This window comes from Megalobrama amblycephala, linkage group LG2 (genome assembly GCF_018812025.1).
Source record: "Megalobrama amblycephala isolate DHTTF-2021 linkage group LG2, ASM1881202v1, whole genome shotgun sequence".
NCBI classification, from domain to species: domain Eukaryota; kingdom Metazoa; phylum Chordata; class Actinopteri; order Cypriniformes; family Xenocyprididae; genus Megalobrama; species Megalobrama amblycephala.
In genome coordinates this window covers 17,657,984-17,677,092 of record NC_063045.1, presented here as the reverse complement: position 1 = coordinate 17,677,092, position 19,109 = coordinate 17,657,984, and the positions used below count along the sequence as shown (strand labels likewise).

Genomic DNA, 19,109 nt, shown 5'->3' with positions numbered 1-19,109 from the left:
ATGTTGGCATGCTTAGCGGAGTTTGTGTTTAGGTGTGTGGACTGCTATAAGTGTGTGCCAGATAAATTCCTGAAAGATTAATAAGGCCTATCAGCGAGATAAATGGTCAGAGAATTGACCTCTAGCAGAGAGAGTGCTGAGAAGATACTTATGTGAAATGTGTGTGTGGCTATTTAGGGCTTACATTTTCTTTTATGTCTCCATGGTGACGTGCCCTGTTCTGGTTGGTTGTTATCCAGTGACATTAGTAGTGTATCTTTGTATTTTGTTCTTTTAACTGCTTTTGCTTGTGCAAGATTTGACAAACACAATTAACCGAGGGATTTGATGTCCACACAAGTAATTACACATAGAACAAAAACAAATGTAATATGATGTTTATTTTTCATTTATATGAGCTTTCAAATGATTATCCCCTCATATAAGGTTTAGACCATATTCCTGAGGCTTCAGCAGCTTTGAGTATTTGTACATTGGGACTTTGTCAAAGAGCAAAGAGCAGGTCTGGATGATAGTCTCTCCTGAGAGGCTAGATGACAATAATAACTTGCCAAGTTAGGTCATTTGACCTTTGACCCCAAATAATGAGAGACCTCTGTCCTGGGACTCGGTAGAATTCAATTAACTGGTCACATAAGGCCTCTGCACTCTGTATGGAAAGTTGTCTGAAGGAAGCCATAAACTATGAACTTTCCCAGAGAGTATTAATTTCACCCATTAAATAATATATTCATATGTAATGAAGTAGCATACTGTTTAACATTAATGGCAAACCTCATTATCAGCCTTCAAAATTAGTCTAACTGTTTAATAAATGAACCAGAACAATGCATACGCTCAGAATCTAATACTAGTTTACTACTACTGTAGAGTATACACTGTATACTGCATACTATTTCTATAATGTTCACAGTATACAATCTTTATACTGCAGAATTAGTAATATTAGTATATTAGCATGCTATTCTGAACATAGCCAAAACCATCTTTTCCTGAGGGACTGGAGGGTCAAGACCTCTCTACATTTTTCAGTCTCTCTTGGAAACACCAATTATCTCTCTCTTTGCTCCGATAATGCCTTTTTTCTTTCACCCTCCCCTCATCTTTAGGAAGATTACTGTAATAAGCCTAACAATTAACGTGTTGGGAATTTATAATATTGTTTAAGAATATAACCCTGCTGACTGGCAGAGCACATCAACAGAGAGATTAGCAGGTCAGCGATAGGACTTTATCTTGTGTAAATGTTCTCCAGTGGACTATTAAAACAAGAACAGCATGATCTACTGAGCAGCTAATTTCCCATGTTAATGATCCTATGAGTTGGTTATTTTCAACTTATAACCTTTTTGGCTAGACATAATTTAATACTGTCAAAGTTTTGTTTTAGGAGAGTTTTAGTCCAAGTTTAGTTTTGAGGGCACTGTACGGAAAAGAAGCTTCCCTTGTTAGTTGGGTGTTGTGTGTTGCTAACAAATGGGATTTTGTTATTCTGTTTCCCACCACTTACTAACTGGCATCTTTGCTGAAATGGTGCAGAAAATGTGTGTGTTGTCCCAGAGAGTTGTCTGAAAGCAGGAAACATGCACACTCCATGCAAGCTAAATCATCCAAATTGACGACTGTTTACAGAACAGGGCAGTTTTTAATTCTGCAAAGCCTCCGAACTGTGCCGTAATTAGCCTGAAGACCTTGACGGGAAGTGCAGAACTGAGGTACACTGATGGTGGTCGGAAGTTCGTCAGGAATTTTTAAACAACTACAGATATCTGTTGGGCCTTTAAAAAAAAAGAAAAAAAGAAAAAGAAAATCATGAAAATGCATTAGTCTTGGAGAGTTTAGAGGCCCTAGATGTCTCTCTGCTATAATAAAACTCTGCAAATGTTTTTGATGTTGATGTTCGACAACCTTTGACAGAACTAGTTAGCCCAGCACTAACCCTCAATGGAAGGTCATGCCAGTCTACACTGATCTTTTCAGTTGGGTTGTGACTTACTCATAATGATCAGATGGCCTTTTTTTTTCCTTTGTGTTGTACCCGAGTGTGATTTTATGTTTGCAGACTGCCAGAGAGAACCTCAGTTCCTCATGAAGCGACTTGTGCCAGGAAATCTTTTGTTTGGAGAACATCACCGAAAGGCTTGAGTATTTTTGACAGGCTACAGAGTATTGTTTCAGACTCCTTTCTGCTGTCTGTCTCCTTATTCGTAAACACATAAACAGTCTCACAGCAGATCTAATAGTGGGCGTTGTTCTAAAAGAGTAGGAAACACACACATCCTTCTGTTAGATAGACTCGGACAGACACAAAGACAACTGTCTTGCTCTCACTTGCTTTGCCTTGAACACAGATACTGTCCACTGACAAGAAGCTGAATTTCATGGGATTGGGAGAATCACCAAAGAGAATGGCAACCAAGGCCAGCATCATGCTTACCATTGCTCATATAGGGTTGGTTTTTGGTGAGAAACTACGGGCATGAGTAATACCTCAAATTTGCAGCTGTTTGAGGAGAGGTGTACCGGTTGATGAGAATGGTTGAATAATTCCCTTTGATCAGGGGTTTCCAATCCTGCTCATGGAGTGCCAACATCATGCATAGTTTAACTCCAACCAGCTTTAACACACCTGTGTAGATGTAGTAGGTACTGCATTTGAATATGAATTTAGTTGATTTATATATGATGTATACATGATGTATATATTATGAATATGGGTAGTATGAATTAAATGTGGATGTACTACATCCACCATGTTATATGAGTCAATTGCACTGTCATTCAAAATTCCTCTCCTGTGGCCTCATGGGTTAGTAAAGTGTCCATCGAATGAATTCGAATGATTCGTTAGGGTTGGAGCTGAACTCTGCAGGACAGTGGCCATCCAAGAGCAGGATTGCATACCCCTGCCTTAGACTAACACTGAAGCTGGGACCCGAGCCATATTTAGGGACCAGAATATTATCGAGACTTGAAGGTGGAACTGACTTTAACTGGAAGCCTTAAATCCCACATTCCTACAGATCAGCGGGTCCATGTCCAACTGCCTGGTCACTTTTCCCTTATAGCAGAGTTGTACACTTGTGCTTTGTACAATTGAAGAAGAGAGTCCTTATTTCCCCTAACAACCTCAGTCTCAGAGCCTTCAGGATTATTCTGTAAGGCTTGATTTTCCTGCTAAACGAAACTGAGATCAAGCATCCTGCAATAAAGCAATAAAGCGTATCTGGAGAGAAGATCTTAAAAGAATAGCAAGGGGCAACGCCTTGCCCCCACTCCAAAAGGACAACGCCCCCCCCCCACACATACACAAACTCTCCTTCCCCCCTTCCTCAAGTCACTGAAAGTTATTCAAAACATATAATGTAACTTGTGTATCTATTGTTTTTCCCTTTTCATGTTTGGTATCATTTAATTTGTCTCAGTGCGATTGGTAAAACGGTCTCAATTTCATAGCAGTCACTAGAATTATGAAGAAGATGGAAAATTAAGGAAAATTCTGTCCTCTTTTTGGGTGGTGTCTCTTCTCCTCTCCCCCAAAACAGGTGTTTAGTTGTAATAAACATTTACGATCCTTTTCTTCTGGTTCTGGTATAAAAGGTAAAGTGCAAAGCAGTCATGGGGGATCATCTGTAGCCCCCACAGGGATGGGTGAATGTCTGAGGACACTCACCCATCCCTGTGTATATATGCATTTCTTTGAGTAATCGATGTTATGCATTTAACATTTCTGAATTGGCTTTAATTGTCTAATTGTAATGTAATTGGCATCATATATTTTTACTTGACAAATAAAATGTTATATTTGGTTGATTCTGTATTATTCTTAATCCATTATTTCTAGTAGATCAAAGCGAAGGTATTACCTCAAATCTGTGTTCAGGATTGTTCATACGAAAGGTTTAATAGATGGAGCATGGGCCATGTCAATTAAATCCATTTCGATTTCTGACTATCACTGCCTTAAATAAGTTGCAGTTTTCGTAAATATATAAAAACTATGCTTTTTTTTTACGAGTAAGCAGAGCGCGACCGACTTAAAGGTATATATTTTTCCTGCATCCAATGTTTAAGGTCAGACTGACGAGTTTGTGTCCGGGAAGAGTGCTCAAATCGGCCGAAGTAACTCTTCTAAAGCGATACCGGGACTGCAGTGAACGAAATAATTGAAGATATAAGGTAATCAGAATAATCGAATATCTAAATTAATACATAACAAATGATTAATTTCTAATTGGAAACACAACCTAAGAGTAATAATCATTTGAAATTGGAGTCAGATTAAACGAGTGAAATTAAGTGAACATTCAGAGGCGCTGAAAAGGCATACACACGTTAACCTTCGCCCGGGGGTGTCGGACTCCGTTTTTGGACCGATGCAGGGTTGCCTTACAATTCCATCTTCCTTTTATACTTTTTATTGCTGATTTCAGTTTTCCGGGAACCATCTGGGTTCTTTCTTTGGAACAAACAATTGTGAATCTTATTGTAACTGCACTGGAAATAAGTCTTCTTTTTCTGTCTTACAGTATTTATAGGTTCTGGCATTTAAGTAATTTCCAAACCTTTAGAATTTCATGGAGCATTCAGATATCCAGACTGTATCTGGAATTATGTTTTTAAGTTGTTGTGAGTGAAAAAAGGCCACATGTAGTATGACATTTCCATCTAGTGGAATACAATCTTTATTCATCACCACACAAGCAAGGCCAGAAGAATTTCTTTCAGAAACTTGCAGTATGTGATTTTGCCATTGAAGGCCACAGTGTGGCAGGGGACTGTCCTGTTTCTCTCGAATAACATGAATGATGTGCGAGAAATCCTGTGGCCATGTTGATGTGCATGCAATTTGCATTGGATCTGAAACATTCAAAACTGATTTTTCGAGCTTTATGTAGGAGTAATATGCTGTTTTGAATTTAATCGAAACGCTTGACCCAGTTATTCTACCAGTTCCTCATTCACCTGAACTTGATGCCTTTTAGGCAAATGTAGAGGTGTGTTTCATGAGCAAGTTAAAGGCCAAGGTAAGATTCTTTACATATGGGCAGAGTGCAGGACGAACAGTAGTACAGATGCATTATGGTACTAAGTACACCACGCTTTTGTTGTTCATAAATGTCCAGGACATACTTCGTCTTTTTTCTGTTTCTCTATCGGTCTCATTTCATCATACTCTTTTATTATATGTAGCTCTTTATTTGGAAAACATATTGTTTTTGTAGTGCTATGCAGATGATGCTAATAAACCTGAGCCTAATACAGGTGATATGACATTTGGTGGGAGCTGTTAATAAAGATAGAGAACGAATGCGTAATCCTCACTTATAGGATGTGGATTTTCAAATATGCTGACAATGAGGGACATGGAATGGAGGAAAGCAGATTTCATAGGTTGTAACCCATAATCTTTAAAATTTGAAGCTGAATTTTTTTTCAATGTTAAAATACTTTTTCTTATTGCAGGTTAATATGGAAAGATAACTGTAAATGTTTATTATCTCAAAGTGTAAACACTGTAAATCTCAGATGCTTTTAATAAAGCATCCTAACCAGCCTGACATTGCAACATTGGTTCAACCAATGGAGTTTGAGACAAGACTATGTTTGGACTGTATGGACAAAAAATGGTTCATTCTTATATTTAAGAATGAGCAGCATTTAACTTTTTGTTCCACAAAATAAAAGTCATTCAGGTTTGGAATGACATAAGGGTGATCAAATAAATGATGACAGTTTTCACTTTTGGGTGAACTATCCCTGTAAGATAATAAAGTAATCTTTTATCTGGCATATATTCTGATGGAGAATTAACCTTGAATCAGTAGAAAGATTGCATTGTCTGAATCATTTGTGTCATTCTGAACGGGGGTACAAGCTAAGATCAATATTAGCATGTAAAATGCTAACATAAGCTGACAGAGTGTTTGAATATTCTTTATTGGGCTGTTCGATTTAATGACTGTCAGATTACAGATCAGCTAGAGTCCTTCTATTAAGATAATGATTGATTACATTCTTTGCGATCATTATGTTTGGGAGAGTTTTGCAAATGCTGGAATTACTCCTCACTATTTGTTTTCATAAGATAGCTAATGCTAGTAAATAACCAGATTAAGGTCTTAAATTCACTGATGCGAGACCCATCTCATGGTGGAGGAACCCTATTAAATCAAGGTTATCAGAAACGAGAGCAACACCACCTCAAACAAACAGCCTTGCAAATCAGTCTGCAAATGTATAATGTGACAAAATGGAAAACAATGGAGTGCACTTTGCTTTATGCAAATAAGGGAGCCGCACAGCCTTGTGGGTGATGAGTGATCGAGATAATGATCTGAATAGGGTGATTTCTCAGGCTGCAGAAGTGCAAATGAACTTGGTGTTTTTCAAACTCGTGATAAAACCCGTTATGGGAAATCATTTGAGAAGCAAAGCACTTGCGGAAGGAGAGAAAGGGGTCATGTAGATGAAAGTAAAGAGAGGTGGAGGGATGAAATGCGAGTGTCTGGTATTGAACAGCTTTTGCTATCCAGTTTAGATTGAAATTCAAGGATAGCAAAAATTCCTTGTGGGATTTCTCCATAAAAGATTAATGAACACAATAAATAATAGCTATTTTTCCAGAGCCTAGTGAATGCCTATCTAGAAAGCATCATAAATGAAGACCAAAAGCTAGGCAGCAAAATTATGCTACCTTCTAAAAGACCTAGGAATATCCCATAATGCATTTAGACAAGCTCTTGAAGGAAAAAAAAGTGTCATTATAAACTGTAAATGTCAATAAAATGTCATTATAAACAGTTTAATCCAAAGTACTGTATTAGCAAGTATTTGTGTGTACTTTGTGTTTATTTTGTTTGTTTGAATTTAATGCTGTTAGCTTAGCGAAATGCTAACAAGATTGCTGCCTATGAGAGTTTCAAATCAGTCACTTACAGTATGAGGTTCCATGTTCAAAGTATTGTGCATTTGAAGGAAGCTCACTAGGTTTTGGAACAAGACAGATATCTTAATATTTCTTAATATTTAAAGAGTTAGTCTTTAGTAATTATAATTAGCTTATATTCAGAACATATGGGAGTCCCCTTAAAGATATACAGTACAAGGTTGTGGTTGTGTGTGTCTGTCCGTACACGTGTGTGTATTTTACTTTGTCATGTGTGGTCCTTAAACATAAATGTCCAAAGCAGCTGTCACAGCACTTTATTAGCTGTTAATTGACAACGTCTTGGTAGAGTAGCAAATCGCTGCTCACTTTAGCTTGTACTTATTCCCTGTCCGTGCCCTTCCAGACACGAGAAAATCGCACAGTCATCAGGCCCTCCAAAGCTCTTATAATCCCCACTGTGCCCCTGTGAACCCAACATGCAACGTTTATCATGGGGATCAGTCTTTCTTCCTCTGGCATGTAGGACTCATCCTTGCCTGGAGGCCATTTTCTACTACTTTTCAACATGTAGTTCCTCAGTTGGAAGTCCCAAGTTGTGACTACACAAAGAAAGTGAAAAGTTTTCTGTCAGTTTGTCACATTGGACTGATTTTTCCCTTATTTTCACAAGAGTTTAGATAGAATCACTGCATCTCAAGGTACTTCACTGAGCAGATGTCCGCAAGCTCCACCAACTTATCAGTCAAGTCATCATTTCCTCTCAGTAGCTCACTGTAGGTTCCACATTAATGCATCGCCAGTGGCTGAGAAACTGTTTGTGGGATATGCCCGTTTGCTATTTTCCTGTCAACAAAAGATTAATCTTTATACTTTCCAGTTTCTCAGCACCAGTCTGTTTTACCTGAATGACTATGTATGCTTGTCTTTTTTTCATGGACTCAGTAAACACTCTTCCACACTTCCACGTTCAAGGTTTGGGTGCGAACCAAAGACAGCAGGTGATCGTCTTACTCTCGAATTCATGTTATGACTGACATATGGCACCACAAAAGTGAGAATTGTATTTTCAGCTTTGCCAAATGTGGGAGGTATAAGATGCTGTTAAAAGTTGTGGGTGTGCAAATCCTGTCAGAGCGGAAAATACACTAAACTGATTCCAGATACCGTAGAGGTCTGTTACCTGAAAAGCTGCTTCTGAGTGAATACTACAGAAATATAACTTATATTAACGTTGCTAAAATAATGGGTGTTGTTTCTCTCTTTTGCCAACCATATGTCTTGCTTGTTCAATGTTGAATTAATCTATTTAAGGAGAACAACCGAAGATAATCTAGGACGGCAATGAGCAAGTCTGCATGTTGACCTTTTATTGATTTTTTTTTCCCACACCACTTCATGGTCAGGGCTTCCTATGAACATACAATATGCCATCTTAGCTGTGCTAAAAATTTTGACTAGGTGAACAAGTCAATAAAACACCTAAAGCAAATACCATGTTATTCTCCATCTATATATCCCAACAGGCCAGGCAGTGATACAACCCACGCTTAAACATGCTAGCCCACGTGAAACCCACTTGCCGCACCTGAGGGGTACGTAATGGACATGACGCTTTTGACAATGCATGTCTTTTGGGTGAAGAACAGATAATCAAGTAAGTCTAAGGGAACATAGTGAGAATAAGAATAGATAGACACCTTGACACCAGTAGCTGCTGCAGATGTTGGCATGCAAACATCTCAAAGTCATCACATTGAAGGTCATATGACAGCTATTTTGTTATATATTGAATGACCTTAACTCAAAAGCATCTACAAAGACCTTTCACGTCAAGTTTACAAATCTCTTCAATGAAATCTCCTCAAATCAAACGTCCTAAGAAGTGAAAAGTAAAAACATTAGAGCTTTAATTCGTGATACACACATCATTTTTGAGTAAACAAGCCTTTAAATCATACCTCTCTGCTTGTAATTCATCTGCAAGGTGAAACACAGTGGGACATGACCCATCTTCAAAGACACAATGTGTGTTTTTGCACCTAAAGTCTCGGTGAAGTGACGGTATAGCAGTCCTGCTCATGTCCTTTGATGTTTCATCAATGGGGGGTGATTTATTTTCTAGAGATTGATGTTCAATCACAGCATGTTTGTTTAGAATGATGCTGTCTACTTTCCAGTGGCTACAGCCCGTTGAACACCTCATTGTGAGTCATCGCCGGCTACACCGCCTGCTCTTATTACTGCGATACTGTAATTAGGCACATATACAATCTCATTGGTATTGAGAAAATGCACTTACTTTGCTGATATCAAGATTTGATGGGTCGTGGGTGTTTTTGACGACTAGCTGTTGGTAAAGTAATGCTTGGTCTTCCGAACATTTGCGCAAAGGGGTCAGACGTGGAGGCAGGTGAATAGGAGACATAAAAGAAGTGGCTAGATAGGAAGGTTGTTTGCCTTCAAGTATGTATGCAGGTACGATCTGAAAATATAACAATTATGAACTTTGCTAAGCATTTGCATTGCTAAGTATTTTTCTAAGTAGATGTTAGCCATAGCAGTACTACCACATTTGTTCAATCCACTTCCAATGCTACATGACTTTTGCGTGATCTTAAAGCAGCAAATTCTTTGATGACTTGCATTGTTGATTGAGTTTTTAAAGAAACTTCTGTCAATAATTTTTGAGGTGCAATCCTGCACAACCTAGTTTGTAATTTGGTTCCCCTTTTGTGATATATTTAGGATGTTTAAATCTATCAAAAAGTGATAAATAAAGACACACAATGACAAATAATATAATACTTTGTTGCACCACTGATTAAGATTCTAGTGGAAAAACTCATTAGGTGAATTTGAGTTCTGTTAGCGACCACCTTTTTAGTTAATTCTGACTTGTAGTCTAACTTTGTAGTTACTGAAATATTGTCTGAACATACTTTGAAGTATGGACTTGTACTTGGATGGCTGTTTTGACTTCCTTTTGGGGGTATTAAAGCTTTAAAAGTCTAGTTTACTCAAACATAAATTCTGCAAGTTATGCTAGTACAAACTAATCCCTCACACACTGGTTTAATGATGAATTCTAGTTATGTAAGATCTCTGTGGCCTTGGATGCTCATAGCGTCCACATGAGAGAAAAAAATTACATCTAATTATCTTGTTGAAACCTCAATAATCTTTCTTTCATCAAACTAAGTGGGATAATTGTCCTCGTGAGATAAAAATATTGAAATACATCACATTGCTGCAAGGTATTTGCACAATAATTAGACTTGTTGAAACACAGGTATTTAACTGCACAGCAGTTTACATAAAAAAATACGGTTCTGCACAGGTGAAAAGAGAGAAAGATGGAGAGGTTGTTGTGACATAAACAGTCATATCAAAAGGAAAGAGCTTGTCCTCTGAGATTTTAACTTGATGTTTGGGTCTTTCCTCGAGGGGTTCTGAGATAGATAGAGGAACTGGACTGGGAAATTAAGAATAAACAGACAAGTGCGACAAGTGGGAGTGCAGAAAGAGAGTGAGAGAGGTCGACAAAATAACAGAAGGTAAATAACAAGTATGGGTGATTGCCACTGACAACACTGAAGAGGTAAATATGAAGCCTTCTGCTAGTCAACACACTCACAAATCTGAGTACAGTTTGAGATATTAAGATCTCATCTGAAGCTCTACTGAAGATATATTTGAGATTACAGGGGCCTTATTTTCCGGCGAAACAAACAAGAAGCATTAGACTCCATTTGTTCTGCAATTCATCTTATTGCTGCCTAGGAGAAACAGTTGAGATATTAGAAAGAGATCTCATTTTTGCTTTGCTATCTACACCCATCAGGCATAACATTATGACCACCTTCCTAATATTGTGTTGGTCCCACTTTTGCTGCCAAAACAGCCCTGATCCGTCGAGGCATGGAATCCACTAAATGTGCTGTGGTATCTGGCACCAAGATGTTAGCAGCAGATCCTTTATGTCCTGTAAGTTGCGAGGTGGGGCCTCCATGGATCGGACTTGTTTGTTCAGCATATCCCACAGATGCTTGATTGGACTGAGATCTGGGAAATTTGGAGGCCACATCAACACCTGAAACTCGTTGTTGTGCTCCTCAAACCATTCTTGAACCATTTTTGCTTTGTGGCAGGGCGCATTATCCTGCTGAAAGAAGCCACAGCCACCAGGGAATACCGTTTCCATGAAAGGGTGTACAGAGTCTGCAACAATGCTGCCAAAACAGCCCTGACCCGTCAAGGCATGGACTCCACTAAATGTGCTGTGGTATCTGGCACCAAGATGTTAGCAGCAGATCCTCTAAGTCCTGTAAGTTGTGAGGTGGGGCCTCCATGGATCGGACTTGTTTGTTCAGCACATCCCACAGATGCTTGATTGGATTGAGATCTGGGAAATTTGGAGGCCACATCAACACCTGAAACTTGTTGTTGTGCTCCTCAAACCATTCTTGAACCATTTTTGCTTTGTGGCAGGGCGCATTATCCTGCTGAAAGAGGCCACAGCCACCAGGGAATACCGTTTCCATGAAAGGGTCTACAGAGTCTGCAACAATGCTTAGGTAGGTGGTACGTGTCAAAGTATCCACGTGGATAGCTGGACCCAAGGTTTCCCAGCAGAACATTGCCCAAAGCATCACACTGCCTCCATCGGCTTGCCCTGTTCCCATAGTGCATCCTGGTGCCATGTGTTCCCCAGGTAAGCGACGCACATGCACCCGGCCATCCACGTGATGTAAAAGAAATCGTGATTCATCAGACTAGGCCACCTTGTTCCATTGCTCCGTGGTTCTCCAGTTCTGATACTCACATGCCCATTGTTGGCGCTTTCGGTGGTGGACGGGTCAGCATGGGCACCCTGACTGGTCTGTGGCAAAGTCTTGGCCGCCCATGACCCTGTCGCCGGTTCACCACTGTTCCTTCCTTGGACCATTTTTGATAGATACTGACCACTGCAGACCGGGAACACCGCACAAGAGCTGCAGTTTTAGAGATGCTCTGACCCAGTCATCTAGCCATTACAATTTGGCCCTTGTCAAACTCGCTCAAATCCTTACGCTTGCCCAATTTTCCTGCTTCTAACACATCACCTTTGAGGACAAAATGTTCACTTGCTGCCTAATATATCCCACCCACTAACAGGTGCAGTGATGAAGAGATAATCAGTGTTATTCACTTCACCTGTCAGTGGTCATAATGTTATGCCTGATCGGTGTATATCTATAGTGTATAGATATTGACAGGTGTTTATCCATGTAATAAGTCTACATGGGTCTTATTTTCTAAACAATATCTTTTCATGCATTCCGACTGTCCATGCTTTTCTCTTTTTGATCTTGTTTGTCATTCACTTCCTGTCTGTCGTAGACTTATGTGTCCTCCTAAATCCCATCCATCGCTCCCTCTCCATGTGGTCACGGCTCTCTGCTTCGCATTGATTGCCAGCCACGCTGGATCGAAACATCATTTTCATCTTTGCTCCTGCTCACTCACATCCACTTCCATCCTGCCCTGCTTGTTTTCATCTGCTTTTGAATAATCACAACTGACCCCTGCCATATAGCGCTATTCTCGCACAAACACATCCTGTCTGTCTGTCTATCTATCTATCTATCTATCTGTCTATCTATCTATGTGGAAATTTACGTGGAAAGCTCTGATAAATCCATTCGGTAAACTAAAATGTCAAAGAGGGAATTACTTTCGGAATAACACTCTTTTGCAGAAAAAAAAACAAAAACAAAGAAACAGCTAGTCCACACCCTGATACTTATTATACAGTACTTCTTTGCATCTTATTTTACATCTTTCGTTCTCTCTTATCTGACTTTCTGATTTCCTTTCATATCTTTCTGCCTTATTCAAATGACATCATACATCATCTCCAATTTCTGTTCCCCGTCTTTCTCTCACTTTCCATCTAATAATAGTTTCCTCTTCATCTTTCTCTCTTTCTGTGTTCAGAAAGTGTCTGGATTGGTCGATGAAAGAAGATGTGATGTGAAGCGCGTATGTGTAAAGTTGGGTGGGTTTTCAACTGTGGTCATTTTTGGCTCAGATTATTATGCTTCTTTAAAACAATTTCACACTCTTTAGTTTGTTTATTGTCTTCTAACATGTCCATATCCAACAGTGTATATTCCTACCACACCGCAAAGTATGTATCTTGTTTGACAATGGAAATTACATTTTAAACATTTTTGGAATAAAATGGTAAACTTCTTTGTCTCACTAAACTAGAGTTAAACTCTCTCACCTCAATGACACTTTTATTGGTACTGTCCTGTGGTGATATTTAAAAGGTAAAGTAAAATGGTCCAATACATTTTTTTCAGTGGGAGTGTTCTGCTTTTTAGAGGCAGGCAGTATAGTGAATGGTATAAATGCACTTCCATTTGTTGGTATGAATAGACTGGTTTCACCACTGAAAATTTAATCTGGCTCTTTCATTTTTTTCATTTGTATATCTTTCTGCTAGTGTTCAAGTATTCATTCAGATGAAAGCATCTCTCATTCTCATCTGTCGTCTAAATTTCAAATCTTTTCATGTTTGCTGCCAGACTTGATTGTGTGTGCTTTTGTACTCTGGAAAAATCACGGATTATATGTTGAAGATAAAACAGTTTTGACGGCCTTTTGCAGTTGACAAATCTTTAGGCCATAGAATGAAGTGTGTCTGTGTGTGCCTGATAACAGAATGGCATCACTTGAAATGTTGCATGCAATTTGTTTGCTGAATTGTCATCAAATTTTTCTTTTTCTTTCCCCCCATTTTTCCCAGTGGACTTTCACAGAAGATTTGGGTGTTTTGAACGCAGGGACTTCCCTGGTTGGTCGTGAGGTTCTAAGTGGGCAAAGCCGTTACTGTGGCATAACTGACCTTTGGATGTGAAGGCAGCAGGGTTGAACTGAAGAAAGAAACATCCGGAACCGTCCAAAATAACCTATACAAAGAGGGGAGTTCAAATTTCACCTTGAATGCTGATTAAGAGTGAAAAGGTAAGAACTTTTTAAATGCCACAAACGTCTTAACACTTTGAAGTGAATAGATGCTATTGCTCTTAAACACCAGAACTAATGATAATATATGCAAAAGTTTACTAAATCTCATACTTTTTGTGTTTCTGTGTGTAGTACTGCAGCTCATTTTGGATGCAGTCTGAATGATGTGGCAGTTAATGATATTGGAAATTGTTATGAACAACTGATTGTATATAAAGCACTGTTGCTCATTTCACATGCAAAAGCAGTGTTTCTTTAAAGAGCAGCAGTCAAATACTAAGATTTAGCAGATTTGTTATGGTTTTTTCATCTTCTCCCTGGTCTTTATGTAAAATTTTGATTAAAAAAAGATTGCACTGACTGCACTTTAGAAAAAAAATGAATTTAAAAAAAAAATATGACATGAAAGTATAGTAAATTTCACCTATGAGTATAGGAATGGAAGTTATAAAGAATCCTACAGTAGTTCTGATTGAGTGGCTTAAGTACTTATGAACCGTTTTGATCAGTAATTTCTAAGTAATAATTAGAAGGTAATTTTTGGGGGGTAATTAACGTAATCTGCGTTGTATCACGCCTTTATAAAAATGTTATAAAAATCTTTTTTTTCCCCAACTGGTTCTCGATTTCAAGCAGGAGCGGTTCTAGGATTTGATCTAGAATCTGTAGCAAGACACCATCACCTAAATGCCTCTTTAAATCGGCACCACAATATTACTATATTGTAAGTCAAAAATAGCCTTCTAATACTTATATTGGTACTTAGTCAATTCAATTTTTTTTTTATTTTTTTTTTTTATAAATAATATAATGATGATACCAGTCTTTCTGCAGTACACTTCAAATCTCTACACATGAAGGCTACTGTTTGACTAACAGATAAAAATTGAAAATTGTCATGTCATTATTATTAACAAGTATAACTATTAACTAGCTAAAAAACAAAAAAATGGACTCATGGCTAAACATTGAGATTTTTTTTTTAAATTATTTATTTGCCCTTCCAAAACATTCACTGGCCTAAATAAATAAATAAATAAATAAATAAATAAAGTTATTACTTTGGTTGTTTTTGATCATAACCTTATACAATACCAACATTTTAGATACCAGCGACTGGTTTAAAATCACTTGAATCATTAATCTGACAAGACTTAAAAACACGTGAAAACGATAAACTTTCTTGAAGAAGCAGCATTAGCCCAATCATTCAGATAGGTGATAGGTTTAGGGGGGCTGAGATGACAGAAAGGGGTCTAAAGCCCACCTAAAAATGGCCTAGAACCGCCCTGATTTCAGGCCCTACTGATAAACGCACACAGCTGTGCCAGCATAAAATATTTTTAGCCAGGATGTAATTGTCCCAGCCAAAGGTGCAATTTCCTTGGCTATGAGTATGTTGTATTGCCTCATCTCTCTCTCTTTGCCATAAACTCTCTATTTGTCAGACAGTCAGGTGATAACATTTTGTCTGATGCTCAACACAAACAGAAACTCATACTCAAAAATCACCAGACAGTACCTGGTGTTCCTACTGTGATTTCTGTTCCGACTCTGTCCCGCTTTGGCTGGCAGACATTCTCTGTTAGACCTCCGTAACTGTACTTGAGTGTGTATGCGTGTTGGTGTTGAGTGTGTTCGGCACACTTTGGCGTGTAGTGTTACAATGAACCCATTCTCCTTTAATAAAGAAAAATGTGTTAAACTTTTTTCAGCTATATAGTGTCCAATAAAAACCATTCTGTTTCTTGTTCCAATGACAGCCTGCAGAATGGCAATAGAAACTTCAGTTAAACCAAGAGCAAAAACCTAATATACCTCATATATCCACATTTTATGTAATGTAGGGATTAACTTGCACTCTCATGGTGGCAGTAATGGCTTGTAAGGCGGAGGTAAACATTTCACATGAGCGAGATCCCAAAATTAGTTCATTATCTGCTGTGTCTTATAGTGCTTTTCCACATTTTTCTTGATTCACTGTGGTTCCAGAAGGACGGATAAATTTGCTTGCTTGTTTTTAACTCCAGTTGTTTCAAGGGGTTTTCTTTTGTTTGTAGCTTATCCTGAAGGTTCAGAACCAAAGGGCCAGTCATTGTAGGGTAGCTGTCAGTCAGTCCACAATTCAATAACTTTGTTTGTACATGCAGAAAATATATTCACTCAGTCCCTAAGGCCAAGAGATAAATGGTGAAAAGAAAAGCATTCTGATCAGATTTCTATCCTATTTATAGACTATGATTCAAAGAGACTTATGGTACACTTACTACAGGGACAGTAGAATAACAAGTGGACAGAAAACGGAAAGGTTGTTGGTTGTTTGCATCTCTGCAAGGGTCATTTTGTTATCAGTCACCATTGTGTCTTGTGCCAAATTGTGCCGAAGACACAATGGTGATAGACTGTTGATAAACCCTTTCAGGGATGCAAGGAACCTGCAACCTTTTAGTTACCAGCACAGGTTTTGCATCTCATGTAGCCTGACTTGCCTTGACTTGTCAGTTCACATTGCAGTGTATTCTATGCAAGAAATGCCGCAAGAAACTGCCTGATCAACATGTAAAGCTACCAACCTCAATTTGGTTTGATTTCATGTGATTTGATGCCAATAAACCTGTCGAACTTTGGCAAAATTCAGTGATTAGTTCTTCCTCAGAAAGACTAATTGTTTTCAACCTGGGGTGCGTTTCCCGAAACCATCGTTAGCCAACTAACATCGCAAGTTCCGTCGTTACTAACATTGTTCAACGATTTGGTGTTTCCTGAAACCATAGTTTAAATGAACATTCGCAAACTGCATCGCAGATTTGTGTGGTTGGAATGTTGAGCAAAATAAGCAAGCTGACATTAAGTACAATGCATATTTTTTATTTCGAATATATACAAATGTCATTTACATATTTTAGTTTGTCAAGAGATTTTAAGCAATGTTTTTGAAGAGTGCGCATGTGCCTACGTGCTCTGATACGTAAGAACGAGCCTATGATTGAATCTGGAAATAAAGCAAAATAACTGAGAATTTATAGCAAAAAATCTAGCATTAATTCGATCTCAAACAAATTCATTTGAAGAAGTTATTACTCCACCACCTGCGTGACCATTCACCACCAAAGTGACTGAATGACAGGTTTGCGACAATACGGTTTCGGGAAACAGACATGTCTAGCTAGTTGATTTGTCGAATGATGCATCGTACTATGGTAGCGAAGGAGCGAGTTACGTCGTTGTATGGAAAACGCACCCCTATATGGTAGGTTGTAAACATGACTTGGTTTCAAGCTTGATTGATAAAAAACCTGTGTGCCCTTAAACGGTTAGTCCACCCAAAAATGAAATTTTTGTCATTAATTACTCACCCTCATGTCGTTCCAAACTTGTAAGACCTTCATTCATCTTTGGAACACAAATTAAGATATTTTTATAGGTTTTTTAAACCACACAGAAAGCAACGAAATTACCATATTCAAGGTCCAGAAAAGTAGTAAAGACATTGTTAAAATAGTCAATGTGACTACAGTGGTTCAACCGTAATGTTATGATGCGACGAGAATACCTTTTGTGCTAAACAACAATTTTTTTCTCTACCCTGTCATTCTCCTACGCTGTTTATGTTGTAAAGACAGTGCAGCGCTTCTGTGTTCTACGCCAGAACACCGGCTTATTATTGGCCCATGCTGTTCACGTGAGCACCACGACACATGCGTGTGATACTGACGTAGGAGCCAGCAAATACTGAGTTGGCGTTCTGACATAGTTTTGGGGGGAACTACCCCTTTAATCCAGAAAGTTGCAGAAATTCAATCAAATCAGATAAGTCCATTCCAGTTTTGTTTGTAGTATGCACATTCTGTCAGTGTCCCACTTGAAGCTGAGACTAACTGCTAGGCTACACCATCCCATTTTCCTTTGCATGGTAGACAATATTAAGAACCCCTATCTCCAGGGTAGCATCTTAAAGGACCTAGCAAGGTCTAGCGGGTAAAGATTTGGGGCTGTACACTCAACTGTGATGACCTGCTGACTGAGGCTCCTAGAGATTTTATCCATTAGCTCTTTTGGAAGGTACTATAACTTGTGAGTGAACAAACATCTCCTCTTCACTGTGTATTATCTCCATCTCCTATCGTACACCAGTGCTCCTGTCAAATCTACTTGTCAGCACCCTAGATTGCCTTGGCGACATGTTGCCTCTTGTGCAATGAGGTGCTACTGAGTGTGTGTTGCTGCATAAGAGAGGCTGCTTGGAAACTCGAGCATTTGTGTGTGGCTCTGATGGGAACAGCCGATACATGCTACTTTCATTTTTCGGCAGCTACACTGAAGATAAGGGGCTTTCGGACAGACTGTTTGGGACTTTGTGTGTGTGCTGGGTTATCCAAGATAAATTTGGGCTTGTATAGTATTGTGTTAGCAGCCAAATCCTTACCTCTCTCCTTCTACTTATGTCCTGACTTCTTAGGCTCAGCGGGGCATTTGTTACCTGGACTTCTAACTGAGACTTCGCCTTGGAGCGATAAAGACTTATTTGACTATCACGATGAAGACTTGCCCAGTTCTTCGAAGTGAAACTCATTTGAGACTCCTTGTTAATGAGAGCAGCAGGTCACTGTGCTTGTTTTGCTGTTTGCTCATTTGTTTGTTGCGCAAGAAAAAGAGCCAAACCTGACAGAGTGGAACCCTGCCAGTCCCGGTGGAAGGTTTCCATTGACTGCTCAATCATTGGCTAAGACACCTGTCTGGGGACCAATGAGAGGGAGTTACCGGGCAGAGCTCCACCCAGGGCCCTCAGGATTCCATGCTAAGCTCTTCCATCTTTCACTCTCTAGTCGATGGTTAGCCAGCACTAGTTGCCAGGTATTACTTTCTCTCTCCAAATTCAGCAGCAGCCCAGTCAGGCATGTAGGCAACCCCTTTGTATGCCAACCTCTCTCTTGAATAAATATCCATCTTACATTGCCCCCCTCCTTCAACCTCACCTCTCCAGCCAAATACCCGCACTTCCACATAGTGCGCTGCTTTAGTGGGGTCTTCACCTTGTTGTACAACACCATAGTTGCTATTGCCTCTCGTTGTTGGTGTGTGAGGGAAAAGGCTGGTGCCAGATCAGTGTAAATTGGCATCCTCTATTGGTTTCCAGGGATGAGGAAATCTTCTCTGGGTTCTCCACCCCAGTGGCTCATCTGCATTAGCGTCATGCTAATCT

General features: G+C 39.1%; 1 protein-coding gene across 1 annotated transcript in view; it reads left to right on the top strand.

The window, feature by feature from the left end:
- elfn2a (extracellular leucine-rich repeat and fibronectin type III domain containing 2a) overlaps positions 1 to 19,109 on the top strand; it is a 142,107-nt gene that overhangs the window by 44,495 nt on the left and 78,503 nt on the right. Inside the window, exon 2 of the mRNA XM_048163838.1 lies at positions 13,686 to 13,903. The gene's annotated coding sequence lies outside the window, so the exon portion shown is untranslated. The remainder of the gene's footprint in view (positions 1 to 13,685; positions 13,904 to 19,109) is intronic.